At 31.5% G+C, this 18145-nt stretch overlaps 1 protein-coding gene and 1 pseudogene across 5 annotated transcripts in view; one reads left to right on the top strand and one right to left on the bottom strand.

Annotated features, from left to right (window-relative positions):
• Positions 1–4318: 4318 nt before the first annotated feature.
• Positions 4319–8918, top strand: LOC110656880 (uncharacterized; annotated as a pseudogene).
• Positions 8459–18145, bottom strand: part of LOC110656878 (ENHANCER OF AG-4 protein 2) — a 34176-nt gene continuing 24489 nt past the window's right edge. For 2 of the 5 annotated variants that reach the window (XR_002495235.2, XR_002495232.2), the window contains one exon: positions 9417–10771. The gene's annotated coding sequence lies outside the window, so the exon portion shown is untranslated. Of the gene's footprint in view, positions 8525–9416; positions 10772–18145 lie in introns of those variants that run through there. The other 3 variants (XR_002495231.2, XR_002495233.2, XR_002495234.2) reach the window with 3 other exon arrangements.

Here is an 18145-nt window from a genome sequence, read left to right as displayed (position 1 = left end):
ACTAATGTCTGTTCGAACAGTTAAAATTTCTGGAACTATACTTAAACTATAGTGATGAGGCATAAATTAATGAAATAAATATTAAAAAAATATAGGAAAAATTTTGAGAAATAAAATAAAATTTAGAGAATTTATTAATTGGTATAAAAAAAATAAAAATAATCCGATGGGCACCATGAAAGGCATTTTGATCATTTCACCCCTAGATGTGAATTTTGACTTAAATGTCAAATTAAAATTTGGAAATAGAATAATTAACATAAATTAATTATATGAATTTGAATTTGGAAAATGGGAAGAGAAAGAAAAGAAAAGGAAAGAAAAGAAAAGAAAGGAAAATAAAAAGACTTATGGCATTTAAAGAAAAGAAAAATAAGCTTATAAAAATTTAAAACAAAATTAAGTACAATAAAAATATAAATATATAAAGCACAAGAGACAAAACCCACCTATTTTTCTTTCCATCTTCCCCACTCTCCCTCTCTCTTGCCGTCTCCCTTGCTCTCTCCCTCCCCGCCATTGTTATCAAGCTTAAAGCTTGATTTCCCAAGCTTTCACTCACCAAAACCCATAGCCCCCTTCACAAAAAATTTAGCCCACACCATAAGGAAGCTTTAGATACCCATAAGAAGAAGAAAGATTAAAGTTTGAAGTGGGTCACAAGAGGTTAGTGCACTAATCCCTATTCTTCTCTTTATTAAACATGAAAAGCATGTTTAGCTAAGCATAAATACCATTAAAATAAAAAGAAAATCTAGAAGAAAGAACCCTTGAATTTTTGGCAGCCATGGAACTTGAAGTTTATTGCTTTTAAGTGATGAAAAATGGTTCCATGAGAATGTGTAATTAGTTGAAATGTTTGGGTGTTTGATTGTGTAGTGTTTGTGTAAATTTGAAACTTTTGAAAATTAGGGTTTGTGTAAATGTTGAGGACTTTGTGTAAAATGTTGAAATTGACCTATTGGGATGAGATTGTTGCTTATAGAAGTGTATTGCATGCAAATTGAAGTAAGGAAGTTGGAGGAGATTGAGTTTTGAAAGTGTTAATTTTCTGCAGGTTGTGTTTGTTGAGGGCAGTGTACATTTTAGGCCATAAATAAAATTATGTGACCCCAATTGGTATGAGGCCAATTTGAGGTGAAACTAGACCCAAAATAGCCCATTTTCCATGAAGAAACCATGCCCAAATTCTGTCCAAAACTTGAGCTAAATACTGCCCAAATTCAGATTTCCCTGCACTCAACCCAGAAAATGACTAAATGAACAGTACGTGTTCATTTGGTCATAACTCTCTCTATAATGGTCCAAATGACCTAAAATTTTACCTATGGAAATTTTAGACATAGGGCTACACTTTTCATGAAGACCACTTAACCCAGTTTTGCCTTTAACAAATTCAAATTGTTAGCACAAGTTGGGTCACTGAAACTGCCAACCCAGAAAATGACCAAATGAACACTACGTGTTCATTTGGTCATAACTCTCTCTATAATGGTTCAAATGACCTAAAATTTTACCCATAGAAAGTTTAGACATAGGACTACACTTTTCATGAAGACCACTTAACCCAGTTTTGCCTTTAACAAATTCAAATTGTTAGCACAAATTGGGTCACTGAAACTGCCAACCTAGAAAATGACCAAATTAACAGTACGTGTTCATTTGGTCATAACTCTCTCTATACTGGTCCAAATGACCTAAAATTTTACCCATGGAAAGTTTAGACATAGGGCTACACTTTTCATGAAGACCACTTAACCCAGTTTTGCCTTTAACTAATTCAAATGGTTAGCACAAGTTGGGTCACTGAAACTGCCAACCCAGAAAATGTCCCAAAATACTATTCCTTTGGTATTTTGACCATAACTTGAGTTCTATAACCCCAAACTCAGTGATTCAAAAACTGAAATTCAAGTTTAAACATAGAGGAGCAATTGTTATGAAAGAATTGTGACTAAATAGACATCCCAACCTAGTCAAATTCCTAGATAAAGATAACACATCAACATGAACCTAATGAAAGGTTCACGGGAAAAATGCTATATAGGATAATTAAAATACTCATAAGGAAAATTTAATATTAAAAATGATATGAATATGTAAATTAGGACTAATGTCCTATTAATATGAAATTTATGGTACCAATGAACAGTACAAAAAAATAGTAATAGTGAATAGTGCTAAATTAATTAAAAATATTTAATTGCCCATAGTATACCTAGACTTATTTATTTAGTTGGATAAATTGGTATACCAATTAGGGACTACAGATAGCAAGATCGCCACCGAGAAAATCATGAACCGACAATATATGTTTGGTATGATTGTTCTACAGGCTATATGCCTACTTTATTTACGGCTTTACAAGCTGGCGTGTAGTCTCGTGCGACGGTGGCCTCGTGCACGACAGACGATATCTTTGGATAGACATATGGCTGTCTAACCAGTATACACCCGTACATTCAGTTTTTATAATTTGTTATAGGTTTTCTTGGACACTGAAAAAAAAAATTTATTAAGACTTAAAATATAATAAGTAATCATAAAATATCCCAATAATGTTAATTATTTCCAAAGAGCAATAAAAATGTAAAAGACCAAAAAATTATGAGTTGCATATATTGTTTCAAATTATTAAATTATTGTTATTATAAATTATACACCACTAAGCGTTATGCTTAGCGCGTTGGTTTTCCATCGCGTGAGTCGGAGATCGATCCCAAGCGCACTGCAAAGACTGTGAGTGCAATTGTGAGCTTTGATCAGATCTGCCATTGTCCAGAGTCACCTCCCCGTTCTGTTGTATTTTGGTAGGGCCCATGTATAGACTAGTATTTGGTTCATTATGTTTAGTCATGATGTAATTACTAGTTTATGATGTATTTCATTTTGGACTTGTAACTAAACTTTGAGATTGAAATGAAAACTTGTAATTTATTATCTATGAATTTCTATACGAATGCAATAGATAATACTTCATTTTTAGATCTCATAAATAATTATAAATGATATGATACATGATAATATGATATGGAAATGTGTGAAATGAATATGGACATATTAACAGGTGATTAGTGGAACCCGCCAGATGCTAATAAAATAAGGGAGGCTCTGTCCGGGTCTCCACGGAAATAAGATATAAAAAAAAAAAAAATTCTACACATAGAATACATGTTTTAGATGACATCAAAAGTTTACAATAGATATAATAAAACAAGATAGGGTGCTCCGGCACCGAATGTGGCACTTCTTGCTCGGCTATACGGTAGACGGGTAAGGGGCGTCACACCTCGTGTGCAATTGTCGTAGGAACAACAATAGAGAAGGAGATGTGGCATGTCACAAAAGCGTGTTCCCGTTGATGTGTCCCCAAGGAAAAATGTATTCCAAGTCCCTCCACCAGTCACCTATGGGTATCCTATGGAACCTACCATGGCCGGTTCATTAACGCCCACCAAGTGGAATTTGCACTCTTTTTTTGAAATTTTGTACAATTTTACTCCTGAAGAACATCAACTTTCCATTCATTTCACTCCTATGATGGTACCAGTAAAGACTCGCCCACCTGTCTCTCCATATACTAACGCAACACTAGCTTTTCAACCGTTTTCTTCTACACATAACGATACACTACAAGCTTCAACAAACTATACTAAGCATTCTTTCAATGACGTTTATCAGTCATTATTTGGTCTAGAACAACATCAACAATTCAGTTATGATTATGATCAAGACTGTCAAAGAAGTGTTGAAAAAAATGCACAATTGGAAGAAGAGGCAGAAGCAAGCAGATCTAACAGTCCAACAAGTCAATATCTGCCGTACAAGGAGGCTTCCACGATGTGACACATGAAGACACTTGGCTAGGCATTTGTTTTTTTTTTTTTTAATTTAATTTACATTTAAATCATTATCAATTTATTATATGCATTATAATATATATGTTTAATTTCAACGGTTTAGACATTTACAACTTTTTATTATTCATTTTACTATAACTTCAATTTATTTTACATATTTATCTAAAATGACTTCTAATAAATTATTTAATTTAAATCATTATTAAAATTAAACTTATAAATATTTTATAATGACATTAAAATTTATTATGAAAAAATGTTAAAATATAAATCTGAATATCAGTATTCTTCGATCGATAGAGAACTAAATAACCTGAAGATAATAAAATTTTTGAGAACATTACTATATAATATTAAAAAAAATAAGAAAATTAATAAAAAAAATAAATAAATATAATAAAAAATAAAATAAAATCCGGCCAGTCTTTTATAAATGAAAAAAACCCCAATATAGCCATAAGTCATTCTTTCTCTAATCACTTTCCCTAATAAAAACGTCTCATTAAAATGGCTTCTTTTTTTTTTTAGAACACTTCGGTGAATAGTTTTTATTTATACTATAACTGTAAATTTTTTTTTTTTTTTGCATTTTTTAATAATTAATATGAGATTTTGAGTTGGAGCATTCTTCAAATATAAGTGAAAATCAAAAAGAAAAATCCAATAAGATCGATTAAAATAAAAAGAAAAAAAAAATTCAGTAAGAACAGGGAGAAATGATGAATAATATTTGTCTTTCCCGGAAAAACAGGGAAAGAAACACCCACCCCTCTCTCATCTCACAACAAGAAGAAATTCTCCAAGTTCCAATTTTTTTCTTATCAGATTTTTTATTATTATTATTATTATGATATGCAGATGGAGATGCAGATGCAAAAGGAATGGGTGAATGGCAATTGTAACTACTGCAACAATTTTCATCATAGAGAAGGCGAGGAGCCGCAATATCCACCCACCATAAGCTGCAATGGTGATGGTGATCCTCACAATAATAATTCTTTTCTAATCTCATCCACAAATGTTTACCCTTTTCCCTTTTCATCTTTATCAACCACAACCACAACCACAACCATGGCTTCTCCTGGTTGTCTTGGCTTCATTCAATCCCCTGTTTCTAGGTTGGATACTCTTGCCGGTGTCGCCATCAAGTATGGTGTTGAGGTAAAACTCTCTTTCATATTGGATTCTGGGTTCTTTTTTTTTTTTTTTTTCTCTACAATCTTTATCTGGGTATTTGTATTACTTGATGCATTTTCAATTTGGGAATTTTTGATAGCCATGTATTGCGTGTGTGAACCTTTTGGTAAGGGAATTCTGATGGCATAGATTTGATGCTTAACATCAACTCAAAAGAACTGTTCAATGAAAGCAAGATGCATTGTCTTGTACAATGTTGAACTATGGTTTTCTATTGCTCTGGATTCTGGTATTGTTTTACATTTTGGGAATGATTACTTAGCTTATGGGTGTTTGAGCTGGCCATCTTTTGTCATGTTGCTTCTCAATGCTACTTGGTTTTGCATTTTTATTTCTTTCTTGTTACTGCATTTAAAAAAAAAATAGATAGGATGGTGGTTAATGTTCTTTTCTGGTTCCCGTGGATGACATTTAGGTCACTGACATTAAAAAAATGAATGGCCTGGTCACGGATCTTCAAATGTTTGCTCTCAAGTCCCTCCACATTCCACTACCTGGAAGGCATCCAGCCTCTCCTTGTTTATCGTATAACTTGAGACCTCATGGTATTTATTTAATCCTTTCATACATGAAATCTCGTAATCTGAATTTGATCTTTAGGACATTCATTGAGAAAAGGAAAATTCTTTGGATTTGAGCAATTAAGATATCTAGAAAGAATTTTCCTCCTTCAGTGTAGAACTGATGCTTGGGTGACCTTAGATCATATAGAATCAATAAATGAGGCAAGTTTCTTAAAAATTCAGAGACAAAAAATGAGGAAAAAACATTTATTCCATTCTATATCTTATATCTATAATTTTTTTTGCTAGTTTTAATTTATTAGAAGTTGACAAACTGGATGGGATGTTCTCTCTTTTCCATCACTCCAACACGTATAGAAAAATATTAAGATGTTTCTTTTCTTACAACATTCTCAAACTAATCTTTTTATATATGGAAATGGTTGATTCCAATGTTTGGAGTTGAGAAGAATAATTAAAGAGGTTTTTCAAACCAGATTTTATTTTAATATTCATTATTTTGAAATATCTTGATTTATTTTCAGATAAAAAGTTTCATAAAGTGGTCTATTTTTATAGTAGAAATTGTCAACTTGTGAATTTGCTTTGATGATGTCTGTTAAAAATGTAGATTTTAGGTATAACTTGTCATCGTATGAACTTATGGTGTACTTGTTTCAATGCTAGAACCATGTTGTATCCTCATTTCTTTAGGCTATATTTTTTCTGGGAAAACAGCTGAGATTAGCAGTTGTTTAAACATCAAATAAAAGTAATAATTATGCTATTATATGCATTGTTACTGCATTTCTATAATAATGTTTGTTTGACAGAAGATCCTAACCACTTGTCCTTTTTATATGCTACTGAGGATATTATGTGAGTTGGTATCCTTGTATGTGAATTAATGAAGACCAGCTTTCTTGTAATATCTGTGGTTTAATAAATAAATTTACCTAAACGCAAAACCATGATTATCTGCTCAATAAATGTTTTACAAATTGGTTACATAGTTAGGGGCAGTCCTATGTGGTACTCGTTTGTTCTGCATCTGAATATATTAATCTGAGGTGAGGGGCCTCATTAGCCTGCAAAGGGCTTGGGTGATCTTCTTATAGTTCATGATGGGAAAAAATCTTGGACGGAATTTGATAACCCACCATCAAGAATTTAAAATTAAAACTTCCATGACTGCTGTTAGAATCTTACAATTCATTTTGATTTCCTCCCTAGTGATTCAAATCTATAAGATGAAAATCAAATGCACCTGAATCTTAATCAAATTTTACCGATTCTAGTGAATCGATGCAAATCTACCGATTCAGTCTATTCTTTTTTTTTTTCAGAGGGTTATTAGGCCCTATAATTTCAAAATTTAATATTTCACTTCATTTTATTATTGTGAAAAGTGCATTTAAAACCTTAGCTATTTTTTTTCCACTATCCATTTTTTTCCCTATCCCTCCTCTTCTTCTTCTTCTTCTTTTTTAATATACTTATCTAATTATAGTTGTTAAATTATGACATTTCATAGTTATGTATTCTGACACCACCATCCCTTTTTATTATTTAACTATTTGTTTAAATTTAAATGGACTTTTAGTACATGCATAATGATAATCATTGTCTATAATTCAAGAGTTCATAATTTATAATATAAAATCACATAACATAATAAAAATGTTTTATTCTATTATAAAGCATCTTTCTCATCAGCAAAATGATAGTTTTATGTTTATAAAAAATGTCATTGTAATATATTTTTTTTTACTTATTTTGTAGAACATATATCTTTTTTAATTAATTTTCAGAATTTTTATCAAACTCAATTCCTAATTCACAAAATGAAGATTTTGATTCTCAATTTGACAACTATGCTTCCATTCCTTGAATTTTAAGTGTGAAGTGGTTCATGACCTTTACTTTTCATCTCTTATTTTCATAATTTTTTAAAGCACTTAATCTAAAAGTTCATTTAAGACTTTTAGCATATATATATATATATATATATATATATATATATATATATATATATATATATATATATATATATATATATATATATATATATATGCTAAAAGTCTTAAATGAACTTTTAGATTAAGTGCTTTATATATAAGAATTGTTTGCTATGCTGATGAGATGATCATTCTCAAATATTTTCCCAATCCTTTTTCTTTGTCCTTATGTTTTCCCTCTAGTTCATCATCTAAATTTTGACGCCATTTCCCTTTCAATCTCCATTTCTCAAAATTGTTTAGAGTAGAGAAAGATAATCCATATAGCCGACCCCAATAAATTTTTGAGATAAAACTTAGTTTAGTTGAGTTTTCCCTTTCAATCTCGCAATCTTTTCCTGCTCTAGTGGAGAGAACTGTCTTGGATTTCTGTTGCTATTTCTCAAATGCATGTCTTGATTAAAGCTTTTCTTATGGCAGTAGCTTGTAGGGGTGCACATAGTTCTCATAGTTCTTAGGAGCTTAGTCAATGGTTTTCTAGATGAGAATAATGGGCTGGCTTATAACCAGCTTACTTCTGAGGCGAGGGAAGGCTTATAACCAGCTTACTTCTGAGGTGAGGGAATCTAAATGGAAGAAATGGAATAAGAATGTGGTTAGATGGCATTCGAGCGTACCCAAAATGCTGATGGGGGAGGACAGCAGTGTGGGTGTAAGCTCAGCAATCACAGGAAAGAGATTAGCTCTGAGATCCAAAGCAGCAAGTCGAACTGTATCTCCATTTGATCTGAAACAGGTGGTTTGACCACTGTACCTATGGATTCTCTTGCTGTAGGTGGATATTCTAGTGTAAGAAAGTCATCAAGCACATCAAACTTGCAAAATCAGGACAGTAGCAGTTCTTCCATCTGGCCGACATCCAAGTGGAGTTTGAAGCCAGATTTACAATCTCTTTCAGCTGCTGCAGTTTGAAGACCAATCTTTGACGGACTGCCAAAACCAATAACTGGTCGAAGAAACAAAAGCAGCACTTGATTAGCTTCACTCAATTATATTCGATTCTACACAATGATTATGATCCACATTTCATCAGGTAATTTATAGCTAGTTCTCAAGGGTAGATAGAAAAACAGACTAGGAAAAAATGTCAACATGATAGGTGACCATAGTTTAAACTGTAGGAGAAATATTCAATTTGTATGATTTATTGTTCTGTTCTGCAGTCAGAACTGTCCAAGGGAATGGAAAAAAGGATGCAATAACGCTGCATAATTATTGCTTCTATTAGATGTAAATTTGTTTACATCAAAAGCAACACATCCAGCCAATAGACGAAATTTTTATTTAGTGAAACCGATATACATGCAATGATTTTATTATAACCGTTGATTATAGTGCAACTTATGTTGATTATAGTGCAACTTATGTAAGACTCGTCACAATTAACAATTATACATTCATCCCTTTCATAGTATAATTTTTCCAATAGATTATACATTCATCCCTTTCATAGTATAATTTTTCCAATAGATGATAGTCAGGTATCTTTTAAGTGCTTTAAACTTGTTCAATGAATGATTGACACGAATTATAATCGTCATATATTTCATGTATACTCTGCACTCATCTATTGCTTTGATATATATTTAGTATAGGCCAGATTTTCCATCTTCTATCATATGGGGCATTGCTTTTGCCCTAGTCAATTTTATCATGAGCAGAAAGAACAGCGTAGATGCCCAAACGGTTACTAAAGCCCAAATTTGCAAATTTGTCTAAGTACTGAAATTATAGATTTAATTTTCATCCATCTCAATAAACTTATCATTAAATGTTACTTCCAAATTTCACAACTGACTTTATCTTAATGGTCACTGAAATCTGTAATAGAAATAATATTGGCCAAAATTTTTATGTACTAAATTATTAAATTATAACTTATTTTAATTGCATAAGCTATATTACAAGCTAAATCTAACAAAAATTTTAGTAAAATTCCGAGAATCTCTATCACAAATCTTTTATCTTCGACAATGTTAATATTTCTAATAATCATAAAATCTAGGAATAAACTTTTCTATTTCATAAAAACAAGTCAAAATGAATCTTGATCATCTCTACAATAGCATAATGATGCCGCCACCACCACCAGCTCTGCTACTGCAGCTATCATCTGCTGTAACATTCAAAATATCCACCAGCGACAGCAGCACCTACAACCGTTTTGGTAATTTCCTCTCTAGTTTTAGAGGTCCACAGATTTTCTTTCTCACTCTTATTGGTTGGAAGGGAAGAAAGAAGATCATCCATTCCATCAATTAGGGCCCACAATTTTGTTTTTCATTGGTGTAGGAAAGTGGAACATAAATTATATTTTAATAGTAAATTTTAAAATTCCATTCTTTAGTTTGAATAAAATATGGACAAAGAAAATATGTAATCAATAAGGGTATATTAGTAATTACACATTGGACCATTGATAAAATTCCATCCATTCTATCCTCCTTCCCTCCTTACCAATCCTTCCTATTTTCTTTCCTCTCAACCAAACAGAGCATTAACAAAAGAACCTATAAACAGCTTTTAGAGGCCAACAGTTTTTCCTTTAAGCTCTTAAACACACCCCAAATAAGCATTTCACTTGCACCTATTTTATTTTATTTTATTTTTCAAATCCAGCAAACCCATTTTCATGCACATATTAACAATTGACACCATGCATCCCTTCAAACCAATTAATTGCTGGGAAAGTATAATTTTGTAAACTAATCTAAGCAACAAACACCTTTTTGAGAAAACATTTCAAAGATAACTACAATCAATGATAAAATTTACACTCTGGAAAATCGGAACCTGTGAAAATGTTATACAAGAAATGTTGACCATAATCATACTCTCAATGTTATAAATTGTATGTGCAGAATGTAATAATAGTAATGAAGACATTAACAAGGACATGATAATTGATAAAAACTCATTGTTATAACCCTTTTTTTTATCCAGAAAAAAATTGAAGCATTTTGTAGAACCTTTTCCTTTAGATCTTCTAGCAAATAAGCTAATTTCTATCTTATAAAAAATAAAAAAATAAAAAAAAGGGGAAAATAATGAATGTTGTCTGGCTTGCAAATCCATGACAAATATTTACCTCAACATTTTGCAGAACTTGTCTGACTGAGAATCGTATTCTTAAGTGTTTACCATGATGAACACCACAAATAACAGCAATTTTTGACTTATGTTTTCCCCCAACCTGCAACAATAAAGGTTGCAGTTATCATCTGACTAAAAAGTTTGACTGCCCTAGCAATAAAATCTATAATTCATGCAGCATCATATAAATTTAGAGCTTTCACATCAGGTAGCTGTCTGCTCCCCTCCAATGCATGCGCACACAAAAAGGGGCTACAGAAAAGCATTGGGGAGAACCAACCATCTCAGGTGGGTTAATGGCTGCCAGGGAGCTTTCAGAACATTCATTCATGTCCTGCTGATTATTATGACCAAGGAACTTTCAAGTAATCAAGTTACTCTCAAATAAACTGACTCAAGAAAGTTTCAAGCAAAAATTGATGCTTTCATTAAACTTCACAATTTCAAGAAAGTAGATGAACAACTGCTTCATCTTCAGAGTTTTAACTGAATTATGCATGCTTTCTAACATCAAATTCTCCCTAAAAATCATCATCCAGGTTATGAATTCAGCTCAAGAGATGCAAGAATGTCAGAATTTCAATTTTGAATGTAATTGAAATTGTTCCCAAAAGCTATTAATCCTATCCAATAACATTTAAAATTTGCACTTTCTTAAAATGAAGCTATGCATGAGTCTACAACTTCCCAGGATTAGGAGTTTAAAAGATGTTGTACTACAACCCCTTGCTATGGGCATTGGACAACACAACCCAACACACAGGCTACACCTGGACATACAGAAACCAAAAAAAAAAAATATGTAGTAAAAGAGTACATGAATAAAATATAAATAAACCAGAAAATTCAAGTATCAAGTAGTCCAAAAAAATATAAAAGAGAGTACATTGGCACTTTATTCATACACACTAAACATAAATGAGAAATGGAAAATCACAAGTTGGTAGCGAAGAGTATAGACATTTACAGTTTCAGCTCAATCATATCCAAGTAAGTTCTACATTTGTATTACCATAAAAATGTACACAAACAAAGCTTTGTCTTGGTATTGTAACTTCAAAACAACCTTAAAGTTATGCTGAATTTAACCACATAATTCACTAGGACACCAAAATAAACAAGATAATACATGTGATTCATCTCTGTTGCGGAAGGACATCTTGTGAGAAATATGCACAGTGCTTTCTCCCCCACCCCCAACTTTTATTACCTTTGAGGAAAGATATGCGATCTATGCTTCAGTGTCTTGGTTTTTGTTTTTCAGTGTATTGACACTAGCTATATAGAGAGGATTTTAATTGATTTGAAAAATTAGACTTCCCTACTTACATACAGAATGAAGACAGGGTGAAGCTGCTTGATATGCTTGACATGGTGAACTTGGCAGACTTCCCCACAAATATGCAATTGACACTCATCATCTCTCTTTTCCTAACAGACTATGTAGCACCAGATAAAATTCCATTTAAACCTATTTGAAAAATTCATACCCCAAATTTTTGTTTTGGAATAAATTTCAGTGATAAGAGTCAAAATTTATTTTCAATGGAAATATCTAGGGTTTTCAATAGAGGACACCTTCAAAATCATACCTCTTTAAGGCTGATTTCTATTTCTTTCAAAATTACTTGTTTTCAACTTGAAAGAATTGAATTTTAGCAATCATAAGTTTTCCAAACATGAGAATTCCCAAAAAGAATTCAATTCAATTGAATTCTTGAATTATTAGGGTTTTCAAACACAATCTTAAGGAACAATTGAACCAGTACTTAGATTTCACATACGGAACAAAGTAAAATCTCCTCAGCTGCAATTGAATAAGCAGTCATTCTGAATTTGAAATACCAACTGTAAGGTTAATAGTGTGCCAAAAAAAAAATTACCAATAACAGCTGCTGTGACCAGCTACAAATAGACAAATCATCCACTGGCAATTAAACTCTGTATTGTTTCTCCTAAAAGGATTAGCAACAGCATAATTTTGTCCAAAGCTGCTTGCCAAAATTGAAGGTTGAGCAATTTATAAACTTTTCATCGAGAGTAGGCAAATGTGTATTTAAATAAAGTCATCCCCAACAGGAAGTCAGGAATAAAAAGGAGAGGGAAAAATAGATGAAATATTAAGATAAAAGCTTTCATGATATGCACTTTCTTACTTCAGTGTTTTTTATGATAATATTAAATCTGTATTGAAAAACATGATGAATGCAAACATGTGAACATGATATAGCAGTTAAACATGTAAAAAAACTTTCATTTTCCTCCATGAAAAAGAAAAAAAAAAAAAAAAATGAAACATAAAACTAAAACACTTTCTGAAACAAAAAACTAAGAATTACTCTGGAATGAACTATGTATAACATGAGAGAATCAAATAACATTTAACTAAATCATTGCAAAAAAGAACATTCTTTTCACATAGTTATAAATTCACATTGGACTGGCTCTAAATTACATGAACAAGCAGTATCTTGTTTACCAGCAAAAACAGAATAATAATTGGTGTGGTGAAAGTTTGGTAAAAGACTGGAAGGCGATATACAATAAACTTCTTGGACTGAATTCTTTTCCAACATAAAATATCAGAACTCACACTATTTTTCAAAAAAAAAAAAAAAAAGAAGACTAGTGCATAACAGTGTTTGGGCACATATACAACACTAATTAATTATTTCAAAACTCAAACACAAATATGGAAAACAAATAAATGAACAAAACCTGTTTAATCTGTTACCTGATCAATAGCTCAACTCAACTCAACTAAGCCTTTATCCCAAAAATTTGGGGTCGGCTATTACCTGATCAATAGCACTTCTGAAAAAATATATCCAACCTAACATGAACAACATGGTTACATATTTAATTGCCTTTCTTTTTGAACTTTTTCAATTGAAAAAAGAGTCACTTTGAAATAACCCTTTACATATTCTAAAATAAATATAATAAAATAATTAAATTTTTATAAAGGATTAAAAATGGTATTTTGCTTTATAGTTAATTACCAAAGTAAAAAATATGCAAATTCCATATTGGCAGGTCAACTCATGACATGATCATTACAAGTAAAAATCATGGCAGTATGATCATCTCAAAAACATACTTATGGCAAAACCAACCGTTCAAATTTCATGTTGTGTTCATATTTCATATCCAATAACCCTAGAGGAGGATTTCCTACTAAGAAACCCAAAACAGGAAACTATAAAACTATAAAATCTGTCAAATACCATAGGAGATACGAAATGCTAATCTGATTTGCATATTTGCCAAAGAAATACCTTCAAAAACTCCGAATAAATAACCCCACAAGAAATCAGAGAACTTTCCTGCCCAGAGTAGCTGCAACATTAAAATGTATTGGTGTAATTTCTTGCATCTGCTACAACCACAAAAACGAGAAGAACTCCAAAAATCATGCACCTACAAAAGAACTTTTCCCACTTTTTTCATTCAAAAACTCTAGAATGAATCAGCAGAAAAATCTCCAACTTTGATGGCCAAAAACACTATTAACACTATTAACAACTTTGAGCATTTGTGTAAAAGCACTTTGGGAATCAGAGTCACCTATGAAGGATCACTACAATTCAAACGATCATGGGAACGATAGGCCAACCTAGACGCTAAATATGCTCAGTTCCAAAGAAGTTTTCCGTGTATCTTCCTCTCAAAACCTATAGAATGAATGAACTATCCTCCTCATTTTGATGGCTCGCAAAATAAATTATTCACAGAATACCCAAAAAATAATAATAATAAAAATGCATTCCTAGTATTCCCTGAAAAGAAGAATGCTTTTCTCACTTCCACCATTGTAATGTCAAAGAAATCGAGCCCTAGCGTACAAGCAAAACCTTGAGTCAAATTCGCCCATGAAGGATCACTAAAATTGAAAAGATCAGGGTAACAATGGGCCAACCTATACTATACATTAAATAGACTCACCCTCAGTTTCTTCACGACACTAAACTTTTAAATAACAGGTTTAATTCACCTTTCCCAGTTGACCTTCAACTTAAGATCAGGACAAAGGAATCCAAATAGCAGTACACAAACGAATCCAAGACAGATGTTACATGGTGGCAGTAGTAATATTAATTACCAATCAACTGATTAGTTAAAAATACATGCACACTCAAAAATAATTTTCCAGCAGACCAGAGACTAGTTTAAAACAATAGAGCCATTGCCCTTCTCATACCACAAAATTTTAACCTGAAAAGCATTTATAAACAGAACTTAACCAAAGTAACATCAGAGTACCTGGTATGCCAGTAATATAAATCAAATGCAGAAGCAAAAGTACTGATCAAAGCAAACAATGAGGTTGATGTCCACTTTATAATCTTGATTAGAAGAGGCGAGGTTACTATATCTAAATGAACAAAAAAATGCAGGTGAGATGCTCAGAATTCCTCATTGTCAATGGTTTTTTTTTTTTTTAAATAAAAAAAAAGTGACACCCAATGCATGAAACATCCCATACTTGTGGCTCTGGGAGGGTTGATGTACATAGCCTTACCCTTACTTTCAGAGAGGCTGTTTTCATGGCTCAAACCCGTGACCATTTTAGTCTCTGAAATGGTTTCAGTTAGAAAATTTGGTAAAGCAATTTGAGCATTCCATTCCCTTGGCCATTTTATGGATAATAAGACAAATGAAGTTTGTAATTCTTCTCCAAAGAAAGATAAAGAGGAATGGATCCACAGTCTTCATTTTTGGTAGACACAAGATTCCAATATTGGACGTAATACCTAAAATTTTACAATTCCAGGAATACTTTTTGATGCCTTGGTTAATACAGTATACTTGTGCATAAGTTAGAAAGGAAAGAAGAAAGAAGAAGGAACAAGAAGAAGAAAGGATTTCACAAAGTTATGAAAAATAAAAATAAATAAATAAATAATAAAAAAAATTATGGAAGATATATTCAATGGCTTTCACAGGGAAACAGCAGCTCTAATTTTGTTGCCAAAAAAACATTGTAAAAAAATTTTGTCCTCTCAAATGAAGATTAAAAGAATAATACCAATTTGAAGAAAAGAGAAAATAAGTATCATTGTTACCAGGAGGACCACTTGAGCAGCAAACCAGATTGTGTGAACCTACTAATGGTAAATTTGCGCATTGGTTGTCTGAAAAATTGATGACCTTAGTCTTCTTTCACTAGTTACAAAATGCTTATAACCACAGTATTCTAGCTCAAAACTCTTGGAGAAAAGAACCATAATTATAAAACAAAGAAGACATTGTCTCCTTAACTGGGCAAAAACTAGAATGAATATAAATTTTCCAATTAGCCAACAGCTAGTTATCTTGTAAACCAAAATGCATATCAGAACATATTACCCATGCAAAGGATATGCTATCAATACAAGGAATACCAACCAGGCTAAATTACAAATATCTCAATTCCACTAGTCACCCCAAAAATAAGTCAGCTGCACATGTATGAAACTATGAATCTCAAAGTTTCAGTTGACTAGTGCTGTTACTTTATCTAGGCCAAATTGCCTTAAAAATAAATAAATAATATAATATAAAATAAAATAAAAACCTTAGCACACCTTTTCAATTTAAACCAATTCTTTTAAATTATTAATTTGTACTTGAAACTCTCGATTGGAAATAATTGAGTTGGCCAATTGACAAAAATAATTCAAATTCTTTTGCACATTATCAATATTACCCAAATTTTTTAAGTTCATCAGTTCACACCTCAATCTTTCACATTCCTATCAACTTTAGCAACCAATTAGACTTAAATCAGTAAAAAATATTATCTATTATTAAATCAAACCAAACATTATTAAATCTCTCTCTCTCTTCCTTCATAATTCCAAAATCCCATCTCTCCCTCTTTTTCCAACCTATCTCAGATTTTAGACCTAATTTATGGAAGAATCCAAAAATTCAAATAGCCAAGATTTGTATAACTGAAACAATTTAACTGTGACCTCCAAAAAGATGCGTTTGTAGAATAAGCATGGGGGAGAGAGAGAGAAAGAGAGAGAGAGAGAACAATTAATAATATTTTGATTCTGTAACAAAATAATATTTGTATCAATTTAATAGTAATTGCTAAATTGATATAATTGTAAAAAGATTGGCTAAGATTGATAAAACATGCAAAAGTTTTTGATATAATTGTAAAAAGATTGGGTAAGATTGGTAAAACATGCAAAAGTTGGATATTTTAGTCAATTAGCCACCCAACTAAGATGATTTCCAAAAATAAAACCAAATTGAAAAACCAAAGGTATAGATTTTAGCCATTTGCACTAATATATTTACATCCATACACAGAAAATATATACAATCAAATGCACTGCATTCAACCCATTGCCAATGCTTGCTCCATGAAACAAAACATCTCATTCCAAAAAACAAATAAATAAATAAATGCCGAGGAATAAGTATGCCAAAATCCTATTGTAACATCATAACTCTAATATGTACACGCTATAGCAAACAAATACAATATTAGTCCATGTCTCTGCCATGTGTATATCAAACAGCCACCATTTCTTTTATTTATTTATTTATGCACAAGTCTTGTAGGTACAATTTTGTTTCACCACATCACTCATATTTTGGTTTCAATATGGCAAACCATAGAAGGGACCTGAGTCTAAAATAAAAGCAAATATAGACATAAAAACCTGAACTCATAGCAAAATTTAATGCCATACATCAACCCATAAAACATATTGAACATGCAAATGTCATTAATGCAAAGAAACTAATTTTACACGTAAATAAAACTCACGTGAAACAATTTAAAGTTTCCACATCTGTATTTTTTTGCAGTTCAAAATTAAATATTTAAATTTTAAATGACATTAAACTTCTTTTATGTTTAAGATATATATTCAAATATGGAAAATGTGTAAATGAAAACGAAATAAATAACAAGAAAATAACTTAATATATAAACAAAAATATGTTTGAAATCCAAATCAGACATTATTAGCTAATATAGCATCAAACTAATTAGCTTCTAATATTTAAGAAGTTTACATATTAGGTTCAGAATTTATTATTTAATAATGTTATTAGATTTATAATTTCCTAGTTAGGATTGAATTTTTATTCCTAGTTTATTTTGTTTAGAATTCCTGATTAGTAATTAATTAGGGTTCCTTAATACTAATAGCAGTAGGACTATTGGTCTATAAATACCTACACAATTTGGGTATTTTACTTAGAGACTTTTATTATGATTATTATTTACAATTAAATAAAGTTTTGAGAATTTGTTCCAATTGATCCCTTTGTTCTTGTTCTACATCACTTACCCAATGACATTTCCTTATTTTCAGAGGCTGAAGGCCTGGAGTGCAAGCTAGAAATGGGAACACCCACAAGCACAAGCAATTGTGTTTGAGACATATTGTCAAACACAAGCAATTGCAAATATATTATTACAGCCTCCTAACAATAAATTTGTTTGAAGTTTGTTTCTCAAACAGTC

Source organism: Hevea brasiliensis, chromosome 6, assembly GCF_030052815.1.
Source record: "Hevea brasiliensis isolate MT/VB/25A 57/8 chromosome 6, ASM3005281v1, whole genome shotgun sequence".
NCBI classification, from domain to species: Eukaryota; Viridiplantae; Streptophyta; class Magnoliopsida; order Malpighiales; family Euphorbiaceae; genus Hevea; species Hevea brasiliensis.
The sequence above is the reverse complement of the archived record's forward strand: the minus strand, read 5'-3'. Positions and strand labels throughout refer to the sequence as shown.